Source organism: Conger conger, chromosome 14 (assembly GCF_963514075.1).
Source record: "Conger conger chromosome 14, fConCon1.1, whole genome shotgun sequence".
Taxonomy (NCBI): domain Eukaryota; kingdom Metazoa; phylum Chordata; class Actinopteri; order Anguilliformes; family Congridae; genus Conger; species Conger conger.
The window spans coordinates 12961181-12984900 of record NC_083773.1 but is presented as its reverse complement, the minus strand read 5'-3'; the positions used below and the strand labels follow the sequence as shown (position 1 = coordinate 12984900).

General features: G+C 44.2%; 1 protein-coding gene across 14 annotated transcripts in view; it reads right to left on the bottom strand.

Annotated features, from left to right (window-relative positions):
- magi1b (membrane associated guanylate kinase, WW and PDZ domain containing 1b) overlaps nucleotides 1–23720 on the bottom strand; it is a 128874-nt gene that overhangs the window by 45281 nt on the left and 59873 nt on the right. The window lies entirely within an intron of this gene.

Genomic DNA, 23720 nt, shown 5'->3' with positions numbered 1-23720 from the left:
AGAACAAACCCTTGAAAAAACAGAAGCATAATGCTTCTTTTAAAAAAAGAATTCACAAGATATCCCATGAAAGGTCTTTCAATGCCAGATGAGAGAAGTGCCATATGGGGAAAATGATGATACACACATAAAAGAGGCGTTTCAGAGAAGGAAACAGGACATGGAAGTGTGATCTGAAGATAAAGAGCTGATGTCCTGCCAGAGAGAGCAATGGGGCCTCGGATTGCTCAGAGACCCTATGCACTGTGTGTTCACAAGACCGACAATGGCACACACTTCCTCCGTGGTATAAAAACCTGTAAAGACTGCAGGAATTTTGTACTTATTCATCAGCAAATACTCTACACTCATCTGCAAGACTACTACATCTAGATCATACTAGATCTTTTCATAAAATTAGAGGATGTTAGAATTGTTCGTATTTTATCTTCCACACCTCTGATTCTACAAATATGTAGGATTTCACAAAGGCCTATTAGTATCTTTCTAACAATAGTTTCTAAGATCTATGTTACCTCACATTCAGAGATAAAATATTTCTGGGTATAGAAAGTAAGCAAAAATGGAAAATGCCTTATGAAAAAAGCACACGCACACACACACACACACACGCAAGCAGACACACACACACACACACGAGAAAGCACAAGGTGACACGACTAGTACAGTGATTCATCAAGGCTTTTCATAAAAGTACAACGTATGCAGAGTTTCTACCTCCAGAGACAAACTGCTCAGTGGATCAGTAAGCTGCCTTTATCAAAGTGACATTTTATTCAAACAGCGAGACAATAAGAGTGCTGCGTTAGTTAGCCAATATTCCACTTGCTTTTAAGCTCATTTACTCCACCCAATGTGAAACACTCAAGATGGAGAACTGTGATGACATAGGAGGAATTGCAATGATAACTGAACTAGTAATTTTCCTCGGGAGAAAGTTACAGCTTTTAAGGATGTCCGCAATGTCATACTGTCCATGACTATACAACTCAATGAGTCGCTTTGGGGATAGCATGTTAAAATATTTAGCATCCATTACAAACACCCATTTAAACTCCCTGCACTTGGCAAAAACAAGAAAACTGTTCAGTACATTAGGATAAGTGACAGATAAAAGAACATCAAAATAACATAATATAGAAGAAGAAAATTGCCCTTTGCGGGATTTTTGCTCTTTATATTGTTTTCTAAATGGACATCATCTTAAACATAAGACTTGCTTGTGTTGCTATATGTCCTAGCCTAAATGATATATTAAAGGAAAGTTGGGCTAAATGACATCATGTGAGGTAGCTGGCTTTAACAGAAGCTATTTTTGAATGCGTATTTGTCTCTGTAACATACCTTGCTGAGAAGGTCAGGTAGGTTTTCCTGGAAGATGCTTCAAACACCTTTTTTTCTACTCCACACAGAATCATTTTTAGCTACTGTCCTAATTTTTAAACTCTGATCTTTACCTGAACAAATGGGCTGAGAGACGTCTACTCTTTCCAGGTTTTGCTGTAATTTCTACCTACTGAATAATACATGGAGGTATTCCAAGCACAAACTTCAGCCATGATCCTTACTGTCTTTTCATAAATGGCACATAAAAGTAGTTTGACTTCTGACTGAAGCTCAAAGAGCAGTTCCCTCCTGTCCATGCAAAGTGACACACTACTTGGTAAGATGTGGAACAGAACTTCAGTTCAACAATGAAATATTTTTCCAAATTAGCCTCTGTTTCAACACGCATTCTCAATACAATATTAGAAATCCTTCATGAAAAACAGTGATTACCAAATTACATGCAAGCGGTTATCCAACAGTATTAAAGAATGGCGTGGCCAATACATTTCCTATTGCTACTCCAGTTGGAAGACATTTCAGGTGCTTTAAATGAACCGGAAGCCATGCTTTCACAACCTGTCAAAATTCCACAAGTGAGTTATTGATATAAAACAGTGGAGCTGAAAAACAATAAGCTTTTGTTGGTTGAGCATTGCCTAAAGAGTGTCCCCAGTATGCTTAGTGCTGATTAAAACTGGGCCTGGTGTCTACAGAAGGCATCTGCAATCAATCACAGAGATGGTGTGGATGTTCTTTCTCCAGCTCCGAGGTCTCCAGAGAGATCTCAGCCACCTGTTCCTACAAAGAGGCCAACAACTGCCACTAAGAAGTGCAAGGGGTCAGTTTTCCCACAATGCACCGCAAGCTACCACTGCCTATCATTGTTTTCATAGCGCAGTAAAATAATATGGCTAAAACTGAGCCCAGGCGGCACAGATGGTGCAGTGGGTAGCACTGCCGCCTCACAGCAAGGAGGTCCTGGGTTCGAATCCCCGTCAGCCGGGGCCTCTCTGTGCAGAGTTTGCATGTTCTCCCCGTGTTTGCGTGGGTTTCCTCCGGGTACTCCAGTTTCCTCCCACAGTCCAAAGACATGCAGGTTAGGCTAATTGGAGAGTCTAAATTGCCCATAGGTATGAGTGTGTGAGTGAATGGTGTTGCCCTGCGATGGACTGGCGACCTGTCCAGGGTGTATTTCTGCCTTTTGCCCAATGTATGCTGGGATAGGCTCCAGCCCCCCTGCGACCCTGTTCAGGATAAGCGGGTTAGGATAATGAATGAATGAATGAATAAAACTGAGCCCTGCATGGCCTTGTCTTGGTCTTCACCTGGTTGTCAATATACCAACATGCATATTCCAGTGTAGAAGAGCATATACGTCTGTATGTAGAAGCAAACTCAATGCAAAAAGTCCTCATGATCTTATACAAAAATAGCATGCTTTACTTGCCATGAGACATTCTGCTCTGTTGCTAATGACAACCCTGGAAGGAAAGAATCAGTCCAAGCCATGCCTCGGAAACAGCGGATCTCCCACACTATGCTCAATCCACGTCCGAAAAAAATCACAACAAAACCTCCCAAACCACCATGACCGCGAGCACAAAGAACAAAATAAAGGATTTACAAGAGAAAAATGACAATAATATCCGTACTGCCAAAAGAATACAAAAAACGAAAAAAAAAAAAAAAAAACCTAAAACATTGTAACAGTATATGAGGAATTACAGAACGTTTTAAGCATGTGTAAACGGGAGTGAGTTGCATTGACAGGATACCACTGGTACAGAGGAGTGATTATGAAAATGCAGATTTCATTTGAGTCACTCCAAAGAGCCAAGGGCAAACCTACAGCATCCGAGAGGGGGAGGGGCTTCGCCTCGATGCGACGTGCGTGACTATCGCGTTTCCTGCGCGCGGCACAACCGCAGCGCAAGACGTCCTATTTGTTGGCTGAGAAAATCACAAGCAACGGCTCCCTTCCAAGCAGCACACGATGCAAAGCAATTACCCCCACCCCGCTGTCAGGCTTCCTTATCTGTGTAGTAATTACTCCATGTGATACAAGCCTGTGAACTTAATAAGAGACAAACCTCAGAGCCACTCAATGGAAAACATCCTCTGAAGAAAAAGGCTGAATTACAGATATGTGTAGACTTCTTTCATCCCTACGTTGGCCTTAGCTATAATCACAGGTTAACGTTGGGTAAGAGGCATTGCTGTATTAACCATGAGTATGAAACTGTTCCGCCTCTGTCCATCTTCCCCCTTCACTGTCTTCTTCTCTTTCTCTCTGTGCCATAAATGAAAGAGAAAGGGAATGAATACAAGGAAGCACGTCTCACCAACAAGCCCAGCGCCATGCCACAACACACTAATTTGTTCCCGGGCAACTGCCGCACCAAATGTCACTAAGCGTGACTAGGTGCATAAATATTCCGGTAATTCTCTAAAGGTTAGGAGATGAAACACTGATCGTCCAATCAGCAGCTGTTTGCTCACAGCCTCCAGAGTCTACTCACTGCTGGGGGGTGGAGGTGCCAAATGGCACGATCCTGGGCCAGGAAGAAAAAACAATCACCTAATGGGCCTTTAAAACCTCTACAGGACACGTACACACAAGCACACACATACACACACACACACACTACCACACACCACATGCACATGCACACACACACAGTCACCCCGGCTTGGTCTTGCATCCCTGTACCATGTTGTCTGATAACAGGAGGCTGAGTGTCTGTGAATAGGAAGTAGCTTCTCCTCCGTTTAAAGACGAGTGGGATATCGCAGTGAATCAGCATCACAGCTCCAGTCACAGGGCCTGATTCAGACATTGTGGAGAGGAGCTGCTGGAAATGCCTCCACAAGGACACAGCCACATTCATCGCGCTTCACTGCCACCATCACAGCAGTTCTTATGATCTGCACTGCACTCAGTCGCATTGTCACACAACACTGAGTTCCATCATGGCCGGCTTTTTCTTTGGGCAGCACGCTGGTGTAGTGGTTAGCACTGCTGCCTCGCAAGAAGGAGGTCCTGGGTGCAATTCCCAGCCAGCCTGATATTTGCCAGCCAGCCACAACACTGAGCTCTATTACCTCCATAACACTGAGCTCTACCACTGCCATATCACTGAGCTCTGCCACCACCATATTACTGGGCTCTATCACCTCTATAACACTGAGATCTATCACCTCCACAACACTGAGCTCTATCACCTCCATATCACTGAGCTCTATCACCTCCATATCACTGAGCTCTATCACCTCCATAACACTGAGCTCTATCACCTCCATATCACTGAGCTCTATCACCTCCACAACACTGAGCTCTATCACCTCCACAACACTGAGCTCTATCACCTCCATATCACTGAGCTCTATCACCTCCATAACACTGAGCTCTATCACCTCCACAACACTGAGCTCCATCACCTCCATATCACTGAGCTCTATCACCTCCATAACACTGAGCTCTTTCACCTCCACAACACTGAGCTCTATCACTTCCACAACACTGAGCTCTATCACCTCCATATCACTGAGCTCTAACACCTCCATAACACTCAGCTCTAACACCTCCATATCACTGAGCTCCATCACTCCCACAACACTGAGCTCAGTCATTTGCTCAATGTAGATCTTGTGCACTGGAACACTGTGCTGGAATAAATGGATGGCCTCTCTCATCTCTGCCACAAACTGCCATGATGCCAATAAGTACCCGCAATTTCTAGACCATTTGATTTTACGACCGAGAATCACTCAGTTCAGCCTCATTTGAGTAGGAAGAGGCAGTCAGGAGTAGAGGAGGACCCAGTGCACGGACACACACACACACACACACACACACACACACACACACACACACACACACACACACACACACACACACACACACACACACACACACACACACACACACACACACAGGGCTCTACTCTATGGGACCTGCTGTCTGAGTAGAGTAATCCCTTCCTGTGCTCTGTCCAAGGCACGGCAGGGCCGAGGTGTTGATTCAGTTACAGGCAGCGGGATCAGCCCAACGTGTTACCTTCTTACCATTGTTCCAGCACTACCGGAGAGCTCGTTAACACAAAGGTCTGTCCCCTCCACAGGATGCCAGGGCCTCTTTTGTATACATATATAAAATAAACACCATTCTGTTTCATCGGCAAAACAACAGCCTGGCTTTCTTTCCTCCACAGGAACAATTCCTATGTGAGAATACATAGTCCATAAGTATTTGGACAGTGACATTTTTTGCACATTTGATTTGAAATGAAAAATGAAATAATATAAGGGTATTTTATTTATTTTTATTCGGTGAACGTTGTAGCAAATGTATCCGGTTTTGATACATCCCCCCCACCAATTTTGGGGGGACCAAAATATAATTGGAGAAGTGGCTGCTCAGTTTCTTATCCAGCTGTGAGTGGTTGCATCATTATTTCATGCACAAGCTAACAAAAGGTCTAGAGTTAGCTTGCAGGTGTGGAATTTGTATTTGGAGTTGCTGTTGCTGTTGTCTCTGAACATAAGGACCAAAAAAGGGTCAATGCCAGTAAAGCAGGCCATCACATGCGTTTCACTTAGACCGAAGGCAAAACTCGCCCACGACAAACTGAAAATGGCGGCAGTACAGGTCGGCATCACCAGGGAAGATAACCAGTGTCAGGTGATATCTATGGGTAGCAGACTTAGTGATTGACTGCAAAGGATTTGCAGCAAAGGACTAAAGTGATGACTTTATTTAAGATTGTTAATTGTCCAATTACTTTTGGTCTCCAAAAATGGGTAACTATTTATAAAAAGGGATGCAGTTCCTTCACGGATCACCCACTATGTATGTAAATATCCAAATCTAATGTGCCTGAATATAGAGCCAAAGCAACACAAATTTGGTCGCTGTTCAACACATATGACCTGCACTGTATAAATGGTATACATTATGCACGCACACACACACACACACACACACACATGAGCGAGAGAGAAATGGTAAGCAGTTCATGTACATAATAAATAATGAACACAAATACAGTGCAGGCTATTAAAATAATAAGAAAAACACATCATACTAAAATCTATAACAAAGGGGGACAAACTGCTCCTTCCATATGAGTCATTATCATTTCGTCTTGGCAGACAATTCAACTGACTTCGAGCTCATGTATATTTCATGTAATGCAGACGTCACACTCCCCGTTTCCATGCTGTTGTCTATTTTAAGGTCCCTCCCTTTCTGCTGCACCCTTTACTTACTGATCTGTGAATCATGGAGCATCTTCACAGTCACGTTACTGCAAAGCCAAGAGCTACAGCCCTGCCTTACCCTAATACTGTGATTGCAACAAAACGTTGACAACAAAAAATGACCTATAAAATAAACTGTCGAGTCCTAGATTTACTGTTAAAATGATTTAAAGAAATTGCCTCTATTGAGCAAGTATAGCCATGAAGCATTGACCAGCTTCAGTAGTACCAGTTACACATTATTTCACAATGTTTTACGGTGAAGAATTATGAATTATAGTCTTTTGATCGATCTAAATGTGAACAAATCTTTTATTGAGAACATACACTCTGTGAGCACCTTATTATTAGTATTTATTGGACTTATTTTTTTGACATATAGGTCTTCTGTTGCTGTAGCCTATCAACTTAAGAGGTTTGATGTGTTGTGTGTTCAGAGATGCTTTTCTGCATAGCACTCTTGTAATGCATGATTATTTGCGTTACTGTCACCTTTCTGTCAGCTTTGACCAGTCTGGCCCTTCTCCTCTGACCTCTCTCATTAATAACGTGTTTCTGCCAGCAGAACTGCTGCTCACTGGATGATTTTTGTTTTTGACACCATTCTCTGCAAACTCTAGAGACTGCTGTGCCTGAGAATCCCAGGAGATCAGCATCTGAGATACTCAAACCACCCTGTCTGGCACCAACAATCATTCCATGGTCAAAGTCACTTTGATCACATTTCATCCCCATTCTGACAGTTGTTCTGAAAAACAACTGAACCTCTTGACCATGCCTGCATGCCTGTATGCATTTAGTTGCTGCCACATTGGCTGAATATGTATTTGCATTAACAAGCTGGTGTACAGGTCTACCTAATAAAGTGCTCACTGAATATATGTTGTGGAGGTAGGCCACCCAACAGGAAAAGCTTAATTGTTATGTTCAATATACAACAGGTGAGATGGTACGAATTTGATTAGCAAAGAAAATCTCATCATGAACATAGCAAGGACACTCAATGTGACAATATTTAAAAACAACGTCATAGCAAAATGTTGTTGGAGTCAATATGTGCAGCTCAAACTGGAGGGCTATAAATAGCACGGTGCGAGGATGGGTTTGTCTCCCCGTGCTCCTCAGAGCACCCTTCTCCCCCATCCCTCGAGTCCTGCTTTGATTTTCAGCTGTGACCTACATTCCTCCCCACAAGGGCACTTTGGGGTTGCTGGCTGCTGCCGATTTTACAGCCATGAACCGAGATTTCCATGCACTGGATTCCACTGGACTTCAGCGGCTTTGAGGACAAACAGGAAAACATTTTTCGAAGGTAAATCTACAACAACCCAACCCAGGAGTTCTTATGTGAAATACACAACTTAGCATTCAGCCACTGTGCCCATATGCAGTATGTATGAAACTGAATTATTCAGCTTCCTCTATACTGTGACTCCATAAGAGACGTTCATCCATATAAGGTCAAACTTGTATCTCCTCAGTGGATTTGAGAGATGGATCTGTTATTCTTTCGGTACCTGGATTTTAGGTTTTCTATTCTTCTGGTAGCTACAGTAGCCTGTTAGACCTGTTCTTTTCTTTTTTTCTTTATATTTTTAGGTAAGAACTAAATTTAGTCACTGAATAATAAATTGTGTTCAGTGACTTTCTAAATTGTGTTCAGTGACTCTGTAGAATCAGAAACTGAATGCAACAATTGTTTTATAGGAATTGCATTGGGCCTGGACACCAGGGATAACACCCCGACTCCTTTGAAAGTGGCACGGGATCTGAAATAAGCACAGTGAGTCAGGACCTCAGCTCAGCCTCTCATCTGGAGGATGGCACGTTATACTACATAGTGCCCCCATCGCTGTACAAGGGCATTGGGTTTCTATGTGGTTCAGAGGAGCACTTGCTACAGGTCCACCAACACCTCGTCCCAGGACTCCGATTCAAGCGCGAACCATGTTGACACCTGCTTAGCTCCAGCAGTTTGCAAACAGGATGATTTTGGTTTTCCCAGACAGGCCGTTGCGAGTTGGAGCTGAAGAGAAGTTTGGTGGCTCAGCACTGGGAGCAGTGATGGCAGTAATGTTTACTGAACAAACTAGGAGGATGACCTTTATGTCTTGCATGTTAGGCAGTCCTTGTGGGACACTGGCATGGGCAGAGGCCTCTTTTTTCTCTCAGTCAGCTATTCGGAGCACAGCAGCAGGCGAGGAGATGAGACGGCCTGGCCTCATTGAGGTCATAGCTGCTACATTAACAGACACAGCATAGCTGTAGGAGAAAATAAATCCCACTGAAAATATTTGGTCGGGCACACCAAAAACAGCTTACATCCGACTTGTGAGCATTGTTACTGCCTGGTAGGGCACCCGAACACTTTTGCTGTGGTTTATGTATTGAAATACATTTACAGGAAGACAAGGCCAGAAGAGGGAAATGTAGTTGACTGGTGCGGCAGGGAAAAGCAGAGCAGCAGCAGACCTGCTCTTCGTGGAGAGCGAGGGAACATAATGACCCGCGGTGACACCGTGCTGATTAGACTGGCGTGCGCGTTATCTCAGGGTGAGGGATCAAGTGAACTGCGTAATTACAGCACAGGGCTGGGGCAACCCCACCGTCAACACCCCCACGAGCACACCTACTAGCCACCTTACTGAACGACTGTGTCACACATGAAAACATCCACTTGCACGGACCCCCACTAGCATACCTTCCCATCACGTTACTGAACAACTAACTATCTCACACGCGAAAACATCCACACAAATGCATGGATGCATGCACGCACACATGCTAACTTGCTAACATAAAAAACAAAGAATCCCACCATATGCATACACTCCCAAGCATATACCTGTTAGCTGCCCTCCCAGGCAAACCAAAAACAGTAAAATCCTGAGCCTCATCCTCCAGGAAAGTTGGCTCTGCTCACATTCACCCTTTGCTGAAACTAAGATTACCATCCCAGCAACACTGATGGATGTCTGCTCCAAAAAGCAGTTATTTGACACCATCTTACACAGGTTCATGCCTGAAACAAAGCAGGTTTGGCACTGTAATGAAATCCACATTGTTACTAATGTACTCCTCTGTTCCCTAGACCAATGCAATGCAATACTCCAAGACTAATATTCTGTTTCAAACAGAGATGAGTCTGTTGTTTTACTCACTTAGAACTCACCTTGAACACACACTAAGTGAGCAATTTATTAGGTAGACCTGTACACCAGCTTGTTAATGCAAATATTTTATCAGCCAATCATGTGGCAGCAACTAAATGCATAAAAGGTAGACGTGGTCAAGAGGTTCAGACCAAATGTCAAAAATGTGATCCAAGTGACTTTGACTGTGGAATGATTGTTGGTGCCAGACAAGGTGGGTCTGAGTATCTCAGAAACTGCTGATCTCCTGTGGTTTTCATGCACAAGTCCTAGAATGGTACAAAAATCAAAAAACATCCAGTGAGCAGCAGTTATGCGGGCAAACATGTTTTGTTAACGAGAGAGGTCAGCAGAGAAGGGCCATATTAGTCAAAGCTGACATGAAGGCGGCAGTACCACAATAACCACGCGTAACAACAGTGGTATGCAGAAGAGCATCTCTGAACACACAATGCAACAAACCTCTTAAGTGGATAGGCTACAGCAGCAGAAAACCAAGAAGTCTAGAAAATAAACCGAATAAAAACCGAATAAAGTGCTTAATGAGTGTATACGGTAAAGCTGCTATATCTGCTAATTAAAATAGTGATATTTTCAACACTTTCGGTATATGACCCTTCAGTTTAAACGGTTACAGAGACACACAGGGAAATCAGAAGTAGCAATTTAGGCCTAATCAATTCAATATTTATAAATTTATGGTTGTCAATCCCAGTGTTGATTTGTTGTCATTACAGTGACACTTTGGCTTTGGTGGTATTTTGTAGTGCATATACGAGCCCTGGGGCAGGGAGATCACATTGGTTATAATGAGGAAAACCAGATTTGAGAGCCATCTGGGCTCTGAATCATTTAAGAACAATGAGTCATATATTTATAGGCTGGTTCCCTTGAATGTAAGGAACTATTATGAGTACTGTTGAACTCGCATGGAAGGTTCAACTATAATGGGTAAAAGAAAAAAACAAAAATCTATCAATATTAACCTGATTACATTTTGCAATGTGACTTGATTTGAAAGTAGGCTTTACAAAAGCCATGACCTCATGTAACATTAAAGGGTTGGATGATATCATTCACTGGACCAAATTTTATTTTCTAAATTTAAGACTACAGGCAAATGCCTTTGTCTGGGAGATGGTGTGCAATACAATGGGAAACATGGGCTTAAGAATAGTTGAATTCTGTAATGCAAAATCAATACGTAGCTCTGTATAACTGACTGTGTAAGTTAAGCACAAGCACAGTTTATCATTGGCATTCATTGCAAGTGGCACAACTCCATCCCTTAGTTTATAGGCAAACAAACTTCTATTTTTAACATAATATCCAAACTACAAAACCTTAAATATATTTAATGATCGGACGGTATAAGGGCATTATGGTACAATATTTTAAAGACACGGCACAGGGGTAACAACAACATAAACCTTATATTAATCATCTTTCCCTTACCAAAATTCTATATAATAATGAATTTAGTCAATTAATGCAAAAAAATGCTAGCTAATAAATGTTATTATTTCACGTAAACATGGCATCCCACAATTGTAGTTTAGCAATATTTATTAAACAATTGAAAGTATTCCGACAATATATGTGAATGTGACACAGCTAAACATAAGCATTAACAGCAAAAAGTGAGTCAGCTCTGCATACCATAACAGAAATACTTGTCTAAAAGCGAATAAATATGGCTTTGCAGCTGCCATATAATGGTCTGAAAAATTCAACCAATGTGGTCTGAAATTATGCACTATGTACACTTCAAAGAGCCTTATTATTATGTTTTTCACCCTCAACAAAATGCCAAATTATTTCATGATGATTTCAAAATGATTCACAGGCACAACTCTGTGAAGACGAAGAAAGCTATTGAGCAAAACAAAGGATTTTTGGGTATGTTCTTCGAGCCCAGCCCCTGCATGGTAAAACCTGTTAAGACAGACGGACATTTGCCTGGTTTTGTTTCAGCCTTTTGTAGGCACACAAAGGGACATGTGCTGTAATGATGGATCAAACATTAATGACTGCCAGACGCAGACAGCGTCGTCGAGCTCGACGGTGTTGATAGAGATGTGGCAGCAGAGTAGAGCTTGACCGTGTTGATATGGAGATGTGGCAGTAGACTAGAGTTTGACCGTGTTGATATGGAGATGTGGCAGTAGAGTAGAGCTTGACCGTGTTGATATGGAGATGTGGCAGTAGAGTAGAGCTTGACCGTGTTGATATGGAGATGTGGCAGTAGAGTAGAGCTTGACCGTGTTGATATGGAGATGTGGCAGTAGAGTAGAGTTTGACCGTGTTGATATGGAGATGTGGCAGTAGAGTAGAGGTTGACAGTGTTGATAGAGATGTGGAAGCAGAGTAGAGCTTGACCGTGTTGATATGGAGATGTGGCAGTAGAGTAGAGCTCTATAGTAGAGTAGAGCTTGACCGATGGAGATGTGGTAGCAGGAGGATTGCACATTTATGACTCCACAGAATGGCTGTGATGGTGGGTCATGTGACCGCGGGCAACAGGATACATAATAGACATCTATTGACGTGGCGTGAGGATATGGGTTATCTGGAGGTCAGGCTTTGTGTGGCTCCAGGGACACCTTCCGAGGCACATACAGAGCTGGAGGCATATTGATCATTACCTCCGCGAGAGAGAAAGTGATTGCCGTGCCCTGAGATAATGATCAACTTCGCAGCGAGATGGAAAGTAGGACAACAACACATTTAGGAAAGATTCATTATGACCATTGTTCTAAGAATAGGGCCGCTATCTTTACGCCTCTGCCAGGCATTCAGGTCTTTGAGGATGTACTGCAAGTGATCTGAAAGATCACCTTTTTGCTTTTGAATATCTCTGAAGCCAATAGAGCTAAGCTATTGGAACTGATATGACTGTTGAGGATAGAAGCTCATGAAACAAATTTTATAAATAAAAATTTCATTTTTGTTGACATTTGTAAATTGATCATATCAAGCATTCTGTTTCAGGCTAACCGTGCAAACACTGAAAAAGACATCGCCCCAGATAGTGCTGTGTTGGTTCTCAGTTAGAAGAAAGCTGTTATCTACGAAGCCTGAGTAAATTTTTCATGAGAGTGACCCAGTGAATGTCGGGAGGAAGACAGTCTTATTGTGGCACACTGTGCCTCAGAATCAACACAGGCCTAGTCTCGCTTCCCGCTCTTTATGCTAATTCAGACACAACACAGACAAGAGCTCTGGATAAAGAATAATGAGTACCACTCTCTTTTCTTCCATTTTAAACAGGCGTTTGCAAAGGCCCTGTGACCATGAAAACCACAACACAACCAGTTTTGACTCTGGCTAGAGGTTATGTGGGTCAAAACCAGAACCCAATATAGCCTGTTAGTTTAGCTCCTTATGATGAAATACAATAAATCAGAAAAAAAATAAGCTGGTTTGTATTTGCATTAAATTGAAAACAATTAAATTTTAAGTGTTGTGTTTGTCATTTCATTATTCCTTCCTTTTTTATTACTCAGAAGTTAATCATCCTTTTCCAAATGAGAAGGGGGTTGATGCATGTCAAGGCTTTATTCCCTATGATAAGGCTGGCCTGTTATGACCTTTTCATGAGATGCCTAAATCTTTAGTACCATACCAATAAATCATTGATGCACAAAATTACTAGTTACTTCTATCCACTCTCCATCCAGCACAACATTTATTTTTCATTGGTATTATGCTTGCTCTACACTCCAGATAAACATAGCTATTGGTTTCACCATTTCTTTTTTATGAGGATACATTTTTTGTCTAACCTTTTTGTCTAAAACACCCACATTCACACAGGCGCATGCAAATGCACACAATCCCTTGAAAGAGTCAAATAAAAACGTGTCCATGCCGGTACACAATGGCATGGACCTGGAGTGGTGACATTTGAAACCCTCTCCTTCTGTCTGTGGCCTGAGAAGCTACAACAGTATCCTACAAAAGCTGACCTGCCCAGACATCTGCCACGTTTAACCCCTGCTCAACTGGAGCTTGAACCCTCCACCTCAAAATGCATTATGTAACACACTTCATTTCAAAATACAACAAAAACACATATGCTCATAATTTCTCATCCCTGTTTGTGTGAATTATGGGTTATTGACAGAGTTTTTGAAAAGATACAGCAGTGGACAGATACAGCAGACAACAAATTTTTTTCAGAATTTCACAGAGGCTATGCTAATTAAATAAACAACAATGCAATAGATGAACTGCTGATTCTTGCATGAGTCCTTTATGTTGGGGTGGACACGGAGAACCATAGATATCCACTAGATGAGGCAGAGTACCGTGCTGGTAAGGTTACGGCAGGCCTGGTGACAAATGAGGGCAAGCCCGAATGATGAACTATTTCCACACGGCAGGAGAAAAACCATCTGCCTCCAAAAGGGTTAATCCACAGTAAAGGCCTCGATTTCCACCATTTTGCAGTCTACATAGTGACTGTTTGGGCTCATCAAGCCCCCCCTGGGTCACATAGAATATAGCTCCAGCTCCCTCTTTTCCCGAATGAATCTATTCTGATCAAGGTTTGGGAATGATGGTCGGGGGATGGTAGGACAGGCTGGATGTACCTCACAGTGAAAGAGACTCGAATAGATGCACAATTAGACCCAACAGAACAGGCCATTCTTCCAAACCCTGCACCGCACACATTTCCCACAACCGCGGCTCTGCTTTTATTCGGAAACGATTTGAAAAAGTGTGGGGGGGGGGGTGGAAGAGAGGAGAAGAAAAGCTAAAGGCTACAAAGACAGAATTCAGGGCTTAATAATCCAGAAATCATTCTAAAACGCTGCAAAGATGCAATCATTTGTCTTTTTTTTCTTTCAGTAAAAGCTTCCTCTTTACCAAAGGCAAGCAGGATGAGAGAGAGGCTGAGAGAAAGAGAGAGATTTAAACCTTCCATTTAAAGAGAGCTACAGAGAGCCAGAGGGAGGAAGGGAGGGGGGGCAGCAGACAGAGAGAGACAGCAAAGGAGGTGGGGGGGTAGTGAAGCTGGCATCCTAGATACCTTCCCTAGCGCCTGCTACCCAGCCATGGCACAGCGTAATGGCCTCCAACACAGGCAAACCTGTCAACAGCTCACAGCTTAATTCAGTGGCCGCGTTCACAGCGAACAGCCTCGCACGGGCCGACACGCAGCATCGCCTCGCCACCACCGCTCAACGCGTCTGCAGCCACCACGCCGCGGATCTGCATAAGCCCCGTTCAACTGATGCTCCCCGCTTAATGCACGCCGACATTATTCCACTCTCTCTACCTCCGCTTCCCTCCCTCCCTCCCTCCATCCCCCTTTCCCCACCCCCCACCTCCATCAAATCCCGGAAGCCAGCGCTCCTGAAACGCAAACGTTAAACGTGACATAAATACCTCTCCGCCGCTTCCTCCACCTCCTGCTCCTCTATTCCAGCCGGAGAGTCAGAGACGCACAGATCCCAGCGGGCTGGATGCTAAAGCCGGGTGTTTTTCCCCCAGTGCGCGCATCAGCTGCTCGCATCTGAGCAAACGCTCCCAGGCAGCTGCCGTTTCTCCCTGGCCGAGCCCACGAGCACGCCAAATTAGTGCTCCTGCCCAGCTCAGAAGCTAAGCCAATGTGATCTATTCACACTCAAACTGGAGTCTGAAGCAAATGTCTCCAGCCGCGCAGCCCCATACATGTTCCCGCCCACCTCAACTCAGACACTCTCTCTCTCGCTCCCTCCCTCCCTCCCTCTCTCTCCTCCCTCCTCTTTTGCTCTCCCCCTCCTCTCTGTCCCCCTCACCCTCTCTCACACACACACACACACACGCTTTCCTGACAAACAGGGTAGTCGCATCACCCCGTCGCAGGTCATGTGACCCTGGCAATCAACACTCGGGAAGCAGAGGAGGGGCGGAGGCAGGATTAGGGCTGAATGAGATTTAAAGATAAAGCAGGCTGGGCGGCCCGGCCTGTGCATGGCCTCATTGTTTTCATTGAACCCGTGTGCATGCAGCACCCACAGGGAACCCACAGTATGCCGCTTCTGTCTGTTCCACTCTTATAAAACGTCACAGCCGCGTCAGTGACAGACAGAAGTATGCAGGCGCCATGTACCTTTAATAAATATTGTTAAACATTTTCTCTCCACTTTATAGATATTAAAATTGCTGCATATGCATTCCAATTGATGTGAGCATCACAATTTAAAATGCATTGATTCCCTATGAGAAAGACAATACTGCAGCTCTCTTAAGTGGGACAAATTTCAAATATCTGTTTTTAAATGTATTCTACAAGGGTTAGATTGCAACATTCCACCCGTTTTAGAAGGGTAGATTTTTAAGGTAAAAAAAAAAAAAGTCTAACTACAGTGCAAATATTTTGGTTTTCAAAATGGCTGTCCATGCAGCTGTCTTTTCCAAGCTGGTAGATGCTGCATGATGCTCACAAAGCATACAGTTCGTATATAACATGGGGAGATAGGACAACATTTCCTTTGCGATCACTCAAACTGTGAGCTTATAACCAAGGAGAAACAGGCACATGTGAATCAGGTTCACAGGATGGAATAAGATAGCGGAAATGCGGAGGCATACTACAGTAAAATTACAACTTCCATCAGCTGTGCTATAAAACCAATGGCTTCTTAAGTCAAGCCATAGCGCCAACATATCCATCTATCCGATATGAATAAATGAATAACGGATGCAGGAACAGGGTAGAGATGAATATCCAGTGAGCAGTGAGCCATCTCACACTGCCACTGTAAGAAACGGAAAGATGCAGCTCTACTGGGAGGTAGCTGAATCAGCTGAAGCTTAATGAGTGTTTTTATTTATTTATTTTTTGGGGATTACACATCGGAACGGCCATTTTAACATCAGGTTTTCTGTTTTGTTTAGGAGCTGTTGTAGTATGTAGTGATGTAGTAATGTAATCCAGTTAGCAATCTCTTTGTGAGTGAGGCTGAAATTTTAACAACTTTCCAAGCTCTTTTGTTTTTTTGTTTGTTGCTCTCTTTGTGGAAAATGAATGTTTTAGTTCCACCCAACCAGAGCAATTTAGCCCAAAAGAGGATGGAATGCTGTTGACTAGATTTGTTATGGTCTCTCCTCAACCCCTCTCGAGGCAATTAACTCCTTGTCTTGCAAATCAGCCCTAGCGTAAGACATTTGTTTGGGATATTTAAAAGGAATGATTACTGGTTATGCCGCCAGTAATCCACAAGCCAAACCATGCAACACTTTGGCATGCATGATGGGCATGTACGGTGTAACCAAACATAGAAAAAGTACAAAATGTACTCATACCATAAGATATAACCTATTCATTTATGCACTCAACAGAAAGAAAAATATTAAATGACCAAGATATTCAGACTCCTGGAGTAGTTCATGACCCGTCACTCTTCTGCATCAGACTACCTTCAAGATGCCATGTGACCCTCAGAATGTCACTGGACCAACAAGGCTTGAATCAGGATGCTTAGACCAAAATACCAGAGGATAAATGCCCAATACTGGAGGACTTCTTTAATTAATCATGGTTAAAATGGCTGTCTACACGTGAGGCCCTGAAGACTCGGGTGGGAGAGCATGAGAGTGCACATCAGAATAAACCTTCTGGAGCACGTCACTAAGCCAGCCCTACAACCACAGGAATACAGGAGACATTAAAAAAAGAAAATTTTCTTTAGAGCTGGAGAAGACACAAAAAATATATATTTTTGTTATGGGAATATTCAAGAGTAAGACTAAGGTCTTTCTAAGGTTCATAGACTAAGGTCTATGAATACGAGTGCATATTCTGTGTGAGTGTTAGCATGTACTGTCTGAACCATAATCCATTCTTGTACAGGCTGTATCTAATCATCCAGCTAAACATCTAGGAGACAGAGTGGGAAGGAGAAGATACAAACTCATTAAAACCCACTCATATTTCTGCAGCAAAGAATAAAGATCATCATAAAACATTCACACGACCAACTCTTCATAACTGGAACAGAAGTTTCCCTAAGTAGGAAAGTGCACTGAAGAGGAACGGATCCACACTGCTGTGCTGTTATTTTAGTTTGTGACCTATATCCCAACACTCAAGGCCCAGATACCAGGCTACGCTATGCTAACGATACGCGACACTAATGCTACATACTGATTTCAACACAGAAAGCAGCATTCAACATTTATTTAAAAAGGTCAGGCCGTAAAACAAAAACACATCTCTGCATTCCTCCTGAAAAGGGGCGCTAAAAGCAGCCAATAATCCCCAATGGGGGAATTCAATTCAATTCAATTAGGATGATATGCAATGAACTGAGAGAGAGTCTTGCACTTCCTTCACCCTAAACCACCCCAAGGTCGAGCCGTCAATCACGCTGGTGCTAAACGGTGATTGGTGGAGTGGTTGTGGCTTAAAAGCACCACGTTCTGGGCACTGGCTATGAATTCTTGAGCCACCAAAAAAGAAAATGACGGCAGGCGGATTCAGACAAACACAGCTAACTATTCCCTGGGTAAAGATTAGCAGTAATCTCCAACTATAGGCGAGCTGCCCGTTTGTATCATTCTGGAAACTGTGTGGGGCTTACTGCCACTGGAGCCAGCCCACAGTCTACGTGATTAGTCCTCAGCGAGGACCAGCACCTGCACTCCCTCTCTCAAACCCCATTGTTCTCCATTACTCCTTCCTGTCCCTCTCCCCCTCTCCCTCGCTCCCTCTCTGCCCGCCCGGAGAGGATGTGTAGCGCTTTCTGTTCCTCCTTCGGCATGGCGGAGAAAGAGCGCTGTTCCGTGACACGAGCAGCAGCCTGAATGGAGGCGAAGCGGGGGGGAGGGAGAAAGAGAGACGAAAGGCTGCAAATGAAAACAGAAAAGAGAGAGAGCCCGAATCCAGCTGCCACGCTACGCGTTGGAATGTAGTCTGTTAAAATGTGCTCGCCCGGTTCAAACCTGCAATGCGGATGGAGGTGAGGTGCTTTGCACACGTACCCCCCCGCCCCCCCCCGCCCCCCTCTACCGTCTCCCTAAAATCCCTTTGTCTCAGGTGGTATCTGGACCCAAATTGTGTGCGTTTGTGACGGATGACCCCCCCATGCACACTGCGCCCCCCCCTCCCACCCCGCTGCCTGTGAACACCTCCTCCAATCCCGGGAGCACACTAGTCCCCAGCCCTGTAAAAAAAGATGTCTGTGTACCAGCGCTCCTTCCACAAAGCCTTCAGGATAAATTAGAGAGAGAAAATGCAGCACGACCACTAGCCATCTGTCCTTCTGAAGCAGGATGAGTGTGCTTGAGTGTGCCTTCTCCCCTCCTCCCCACCCCCACTGCTACCCCTGCCCCCATCTATTTAGCCTATATACCAGCCATCCAGCATGCCTGCACTGCTCCACACTGTTTCAGCGCCGACGTTAAGCGCGTTTCCCCAGCGAGCCGGAGTCCGGGAGAAACGAACGCAAGCGCCGGCGACCATAATAAGAAACGCTCCCACTTGCCTGGGTGAGGAGGGAGAGAGACCCCCGTGGAGGAGTGGTAATCCTGTCTTTTGTGTGCGGGAAAAAACGTGAACCCGTCCTCGACAGCAATCCCGACCTCCTCTGCGACCGAGCGGACAGAAGAGAGGGAGAAAGGAGATGAAGAAACGGCGGGAATGGCGAAGGAGAGAGGGTGGACTCGGGGAGGCTGGCGCCCGGGCGGAATATTTGAAGTGAAAAAGAGAAAAGCGAGAGAGGGGAGAAGGAGAGACTGGGAGGTGGGTTTGGTGGTGCTGCTGGTGTTGGGGTGTGTGTGTGTGTTTGTGTAGGGGGGCTGGGGGGGGGAGTAATGCTGTTAGGAGCAGCTGACGGTGCGAAATAAAAAAAAAAAAAAAAAAAAAAAGGGAAAGCAGCAGACTGTCTTTTATACCGCCGGTGAGATTTTCAGCGCATCACAACAACGGCCATCTGTGGCCAAACTGGAGGTGCAGGAGGGGGAACATGGCAGTGTCCACTTCCTGTGGGTAGAGAGCGGGCTTGGCATTCTCAGCAGGCACCTGTTTGAGTCAGGGTGAGGGGCGGCCGACGGCACTCTGCGAAGTGACAAACGATCCCGCCATCGCAAGACAGACAGGCCCCCGGGGAGCAGTGAGAGAGCGGTGCTCTCCGTTTCCCTCTGATCTCTGCCTCCTACCATGGCCATTGTTGGGCATATTTGCAGAAACCATCTTGGGTTCCCTCCCCGTCTCCCCACACGCATCTGCCTGATCGTCCTTAAAGGGACAGTTTGCAATTACCCACATCGTAGTTGCACCACTGTTTTTCAGTACAAAGTGTGAAATTTTACACCTTCATAATTGCGAGCCATCTTGCGGTTTGTCTGGGCCAGGGGCTATAGCTGAAAAACATTTTTGGCAGATCTTTTGGATTTGGCTCGAAATAAACTGTTAAAACACTTGACCATACGCAAGGAAAAAACCAAAACAAAAAATAAAAACAGCAACACACAAAATGCCTGCCATTGTGTGTACAGCTCTGTTCAAAATACTACAATCCCCCTGTGAGCCACACTCTCACACAAAGTCTCCCTGGCTGTGGGGGTCACACACCGCCCCACCCCCTCCGGCCCCCAGGCCCTGCCCCCACCCCGGGCCCCCAGCCACCTGGCCCGATGACCTGCTGGTCAAGCCATCAAAACATTGACTTGTTGAACAAAGCAGCAGCTGCAGGGTCTATGCTCATAAAATTCCAGGAGGTGACATCATGCTTCATTCACTCATTCATTCGCACACAGGGCAGGGACAGTATCTCACTTTTATCTCCCAGGCATCTTGTTCGGCGGGCAATATTGAAATTCCCTCTTACCAATCCTTTTTTATCCAGGATTTAAAAAATATTTTTCCTCCACACAGTGGTTAGAGGCCTGGGATAACAGGATAATGCCACTTGCCACTGCAGTGTGAGCAAGTGCTTTCTGGAGTCTGGGGTAGAGGTTCTTTTATAAAACAGGATGTCTATGTTTGTGTGTGTTTGTGTGGGTGTGTGGGTCTGTGAGAACAGTGTGTGTGTCTGTGCTGTCTCATAGACCAACAAAAATGTTCCTTGCTTGTCTGTGTATTTAAGTTTCCCTGTTACCTCCTTGGAACAAAATCAATATTGTTCCACCGACTAGCAGCCACCACCCGATCACGCCGTTTCATAACATAGACCAGTTGGCTATCAGTGGAAATGAAAACAGAAAACACATGTACGGCATTCTAAATCTGCCTGCACGCTGGCACGTCCACAGTCATCCATAGCCTGGACTCAATGTCCTGACTTCACTTGTCAGCTTCATTTGCTTGCAACCGTTCTGGACAACCATTCTCAGAGGATTGAATCTGTCAAATCTTTGCAGATAATTATATATTATATAATTACATATCATAATTATGTCTGGATATCCTAGCGGACTGCGGCTCCAGACGACAAAACGGTAGAGAACACCACACAACGAGCAATAAAGGAGCAGGACGGCTTGACTTCAGTGTGACAAAGGAAGCGTTTTTTAAACTGAGCAGGCTACAGTAGCGGTCCCCTTGACGGAGGATGTAGTCATTTGCCATACCACACTCAGATGTTCGGTGATAGATTATAGCACTGTAGCACACAGCTATAGGGAGTCCCCAGAACACCCACTCCACATGGTGCCAGTCTGACACTAAGCTAGTGGTGCCACCTGCTGTGTACCCCTCCCTGTCCAAGACTCCATCTGTCACTCCTTTCACCCCTCTGCCATCCACCGCTTATTCTCCTTCTCCGCGGTGCCCCCAGGGTCTTCACACCAATCAATCAGCACTAAATCCACCGTACTTCCTCCACATCGCCGTTCCCTGGACGTGCTGCAGTGGGGGTGTTTCAGAGGACAAGGCTGCGTCCTGAGGCCTCGGGCAGAATTACGGGTTACGTTTACATTTTACGACTCCATTCTGAATAATAAATACGACAACCGCTGTGCAGATGAAGCTTTCAGTTGACTTTTAAATGTTCCAGTTTCAACTGTTCGTTGAACTGCGCTAAATTAAACACAATGGAATTACACTACAGCGCTGTGACTATCAGATATCTTGTAAATGTAACTAAATTAATGCTCATTTTGGTTGCAAAATATGTATGAAATCTGAATGTTTTCAACGGGAAGTGAACAGTAAGTAATTTGTATAATAACTGAAAATGGAAAAACGAGGTGATAAGAGCATTAGAGAGGATGTCAGGAAATCAGTTGACATAACAAGGTAAGACAAAAGTGATCGTTTAAACATGGGGAGAGAAAGGTAAGAGTGAAGATGACTTGCTGATTGCTTATCTTATTCATTTCAAATGGATACAAATGAACAGAACACTTCACGACACTATCACACTAATGCGCTTTGAAACTGGAAGCAGAATAAGAATGTTTGACAACTATAACACTGTGATGACTATGTGATTTGATGTCAAAAGCGGTGTTATGGACAGAAAACTAAATCTGGACTGTGTTAAAAACGCTTGTTGTTCCTGTATCTGTAGTAATGACAGATGAAGAAAATGAAACAAGTAAAGTTAATTCATGAATTAGTTAAACGAGCATCCTATTACACATAAAAGGAAAATTATGTTACAACAGAGAGAAAGCTACAGTTTATTACAACGGTAGATCAAAACAGGAGGATGAAATGGATCTTCATTTCATGAATAACATTTATTTTAGACTTGGTTTTGATGCCATTACCAGTTATTATTTTCCCTTGCGCAGTCAGTTCCACATTATGTGTCATTTCTGCAGTGAGTAACGTCACAGAGACCACAACATCACCGGAGAATTTAATATGCAATATGAAAGAGCAAATAACGAGACGGAGCGTGGAGCCACGGCAGCCATTTTCACTGCTGGAAGATTTACTGCTGGAAGACCAAAACAGTGTACTGGGTTGTCAAGTTTGGAACAAGATGTACGGCACTTAATCACCGCCCTTATCGATCCCTGGAAACACTCGTGGCTTATTGATTGGACAGCATTGGGCCATTTCACTGTATAATATACTTGCAGATTCAACTGATGAAGAGAAATGAACACATTTGCAATGCATTCACAATAATTCATTGTCTTACTCTAATAGCAGGGAAGCTTAGCAGAAGCACTCAGAATCTACTACTCACTCCCAAAGAGCACTGCAGCATACTGTAGTAGTAGGCCATGTCATTTACCAACATCAACAGCCCAACCAACACTGCCAACTGGTAGGCAGTAGGCACAGGAAGGCCCTCGCCATCTGAACAATGAGAGAAACTACCCGGAAAGCAGCAATGCCCACTCAGTAGGCTGAATATCTGAAAACTGCTCCAGGCTCACCCCGACACTGAAGGCCCACACTGTATCTGTAAAGAGTCTGAAGACAGAAGGGACCTTTCGTGACTTTTGATGCAGAAAAGTCTGTATCAAACTGAAATCATGTGACTACGGCTAATTTCTACAATTAGCAGACAATCGCACATTGTCCATCTTGCAGCTTAGATCAACCGCCCCAGCAAAATCAATAACTGGTTATCCTTGATAACACAAACACAAGTGACCCTCTGCCCCCCCAATCCCCCCTCAACCCACACAAAAAGCCCTATTCTGAGCACATGCTGATGATTAATTATTAGCATAGCAGACAAAAGAAATTCTGGCGAATGAGAAACTACAGAAGTATCTTCCATAAAAGCTGTTTCAGAAAGCTGTTGGTCGCCTTTGTTTCGGCCTTTAACCTAAACAGTGGAAAGGCCAAGGAAGGACAGCATGCTTACTCTTACTGCCAAACACATTTGCATAATTTGAGGAAGAATACATGGCAAGTTTGATGACATGGTCTTGCAACCCCTAATGGTTACACATCCCCACAAAATCTTCCAGACTGTTGATTTTAGCTCACCAGAAGCCTGGAGAAAATATCAAAACAAGAGAGAAATGTCCGAAAAGCCAGCGCATAAACATAGTCAACAACAACTCTGGGAAGCCACAAGA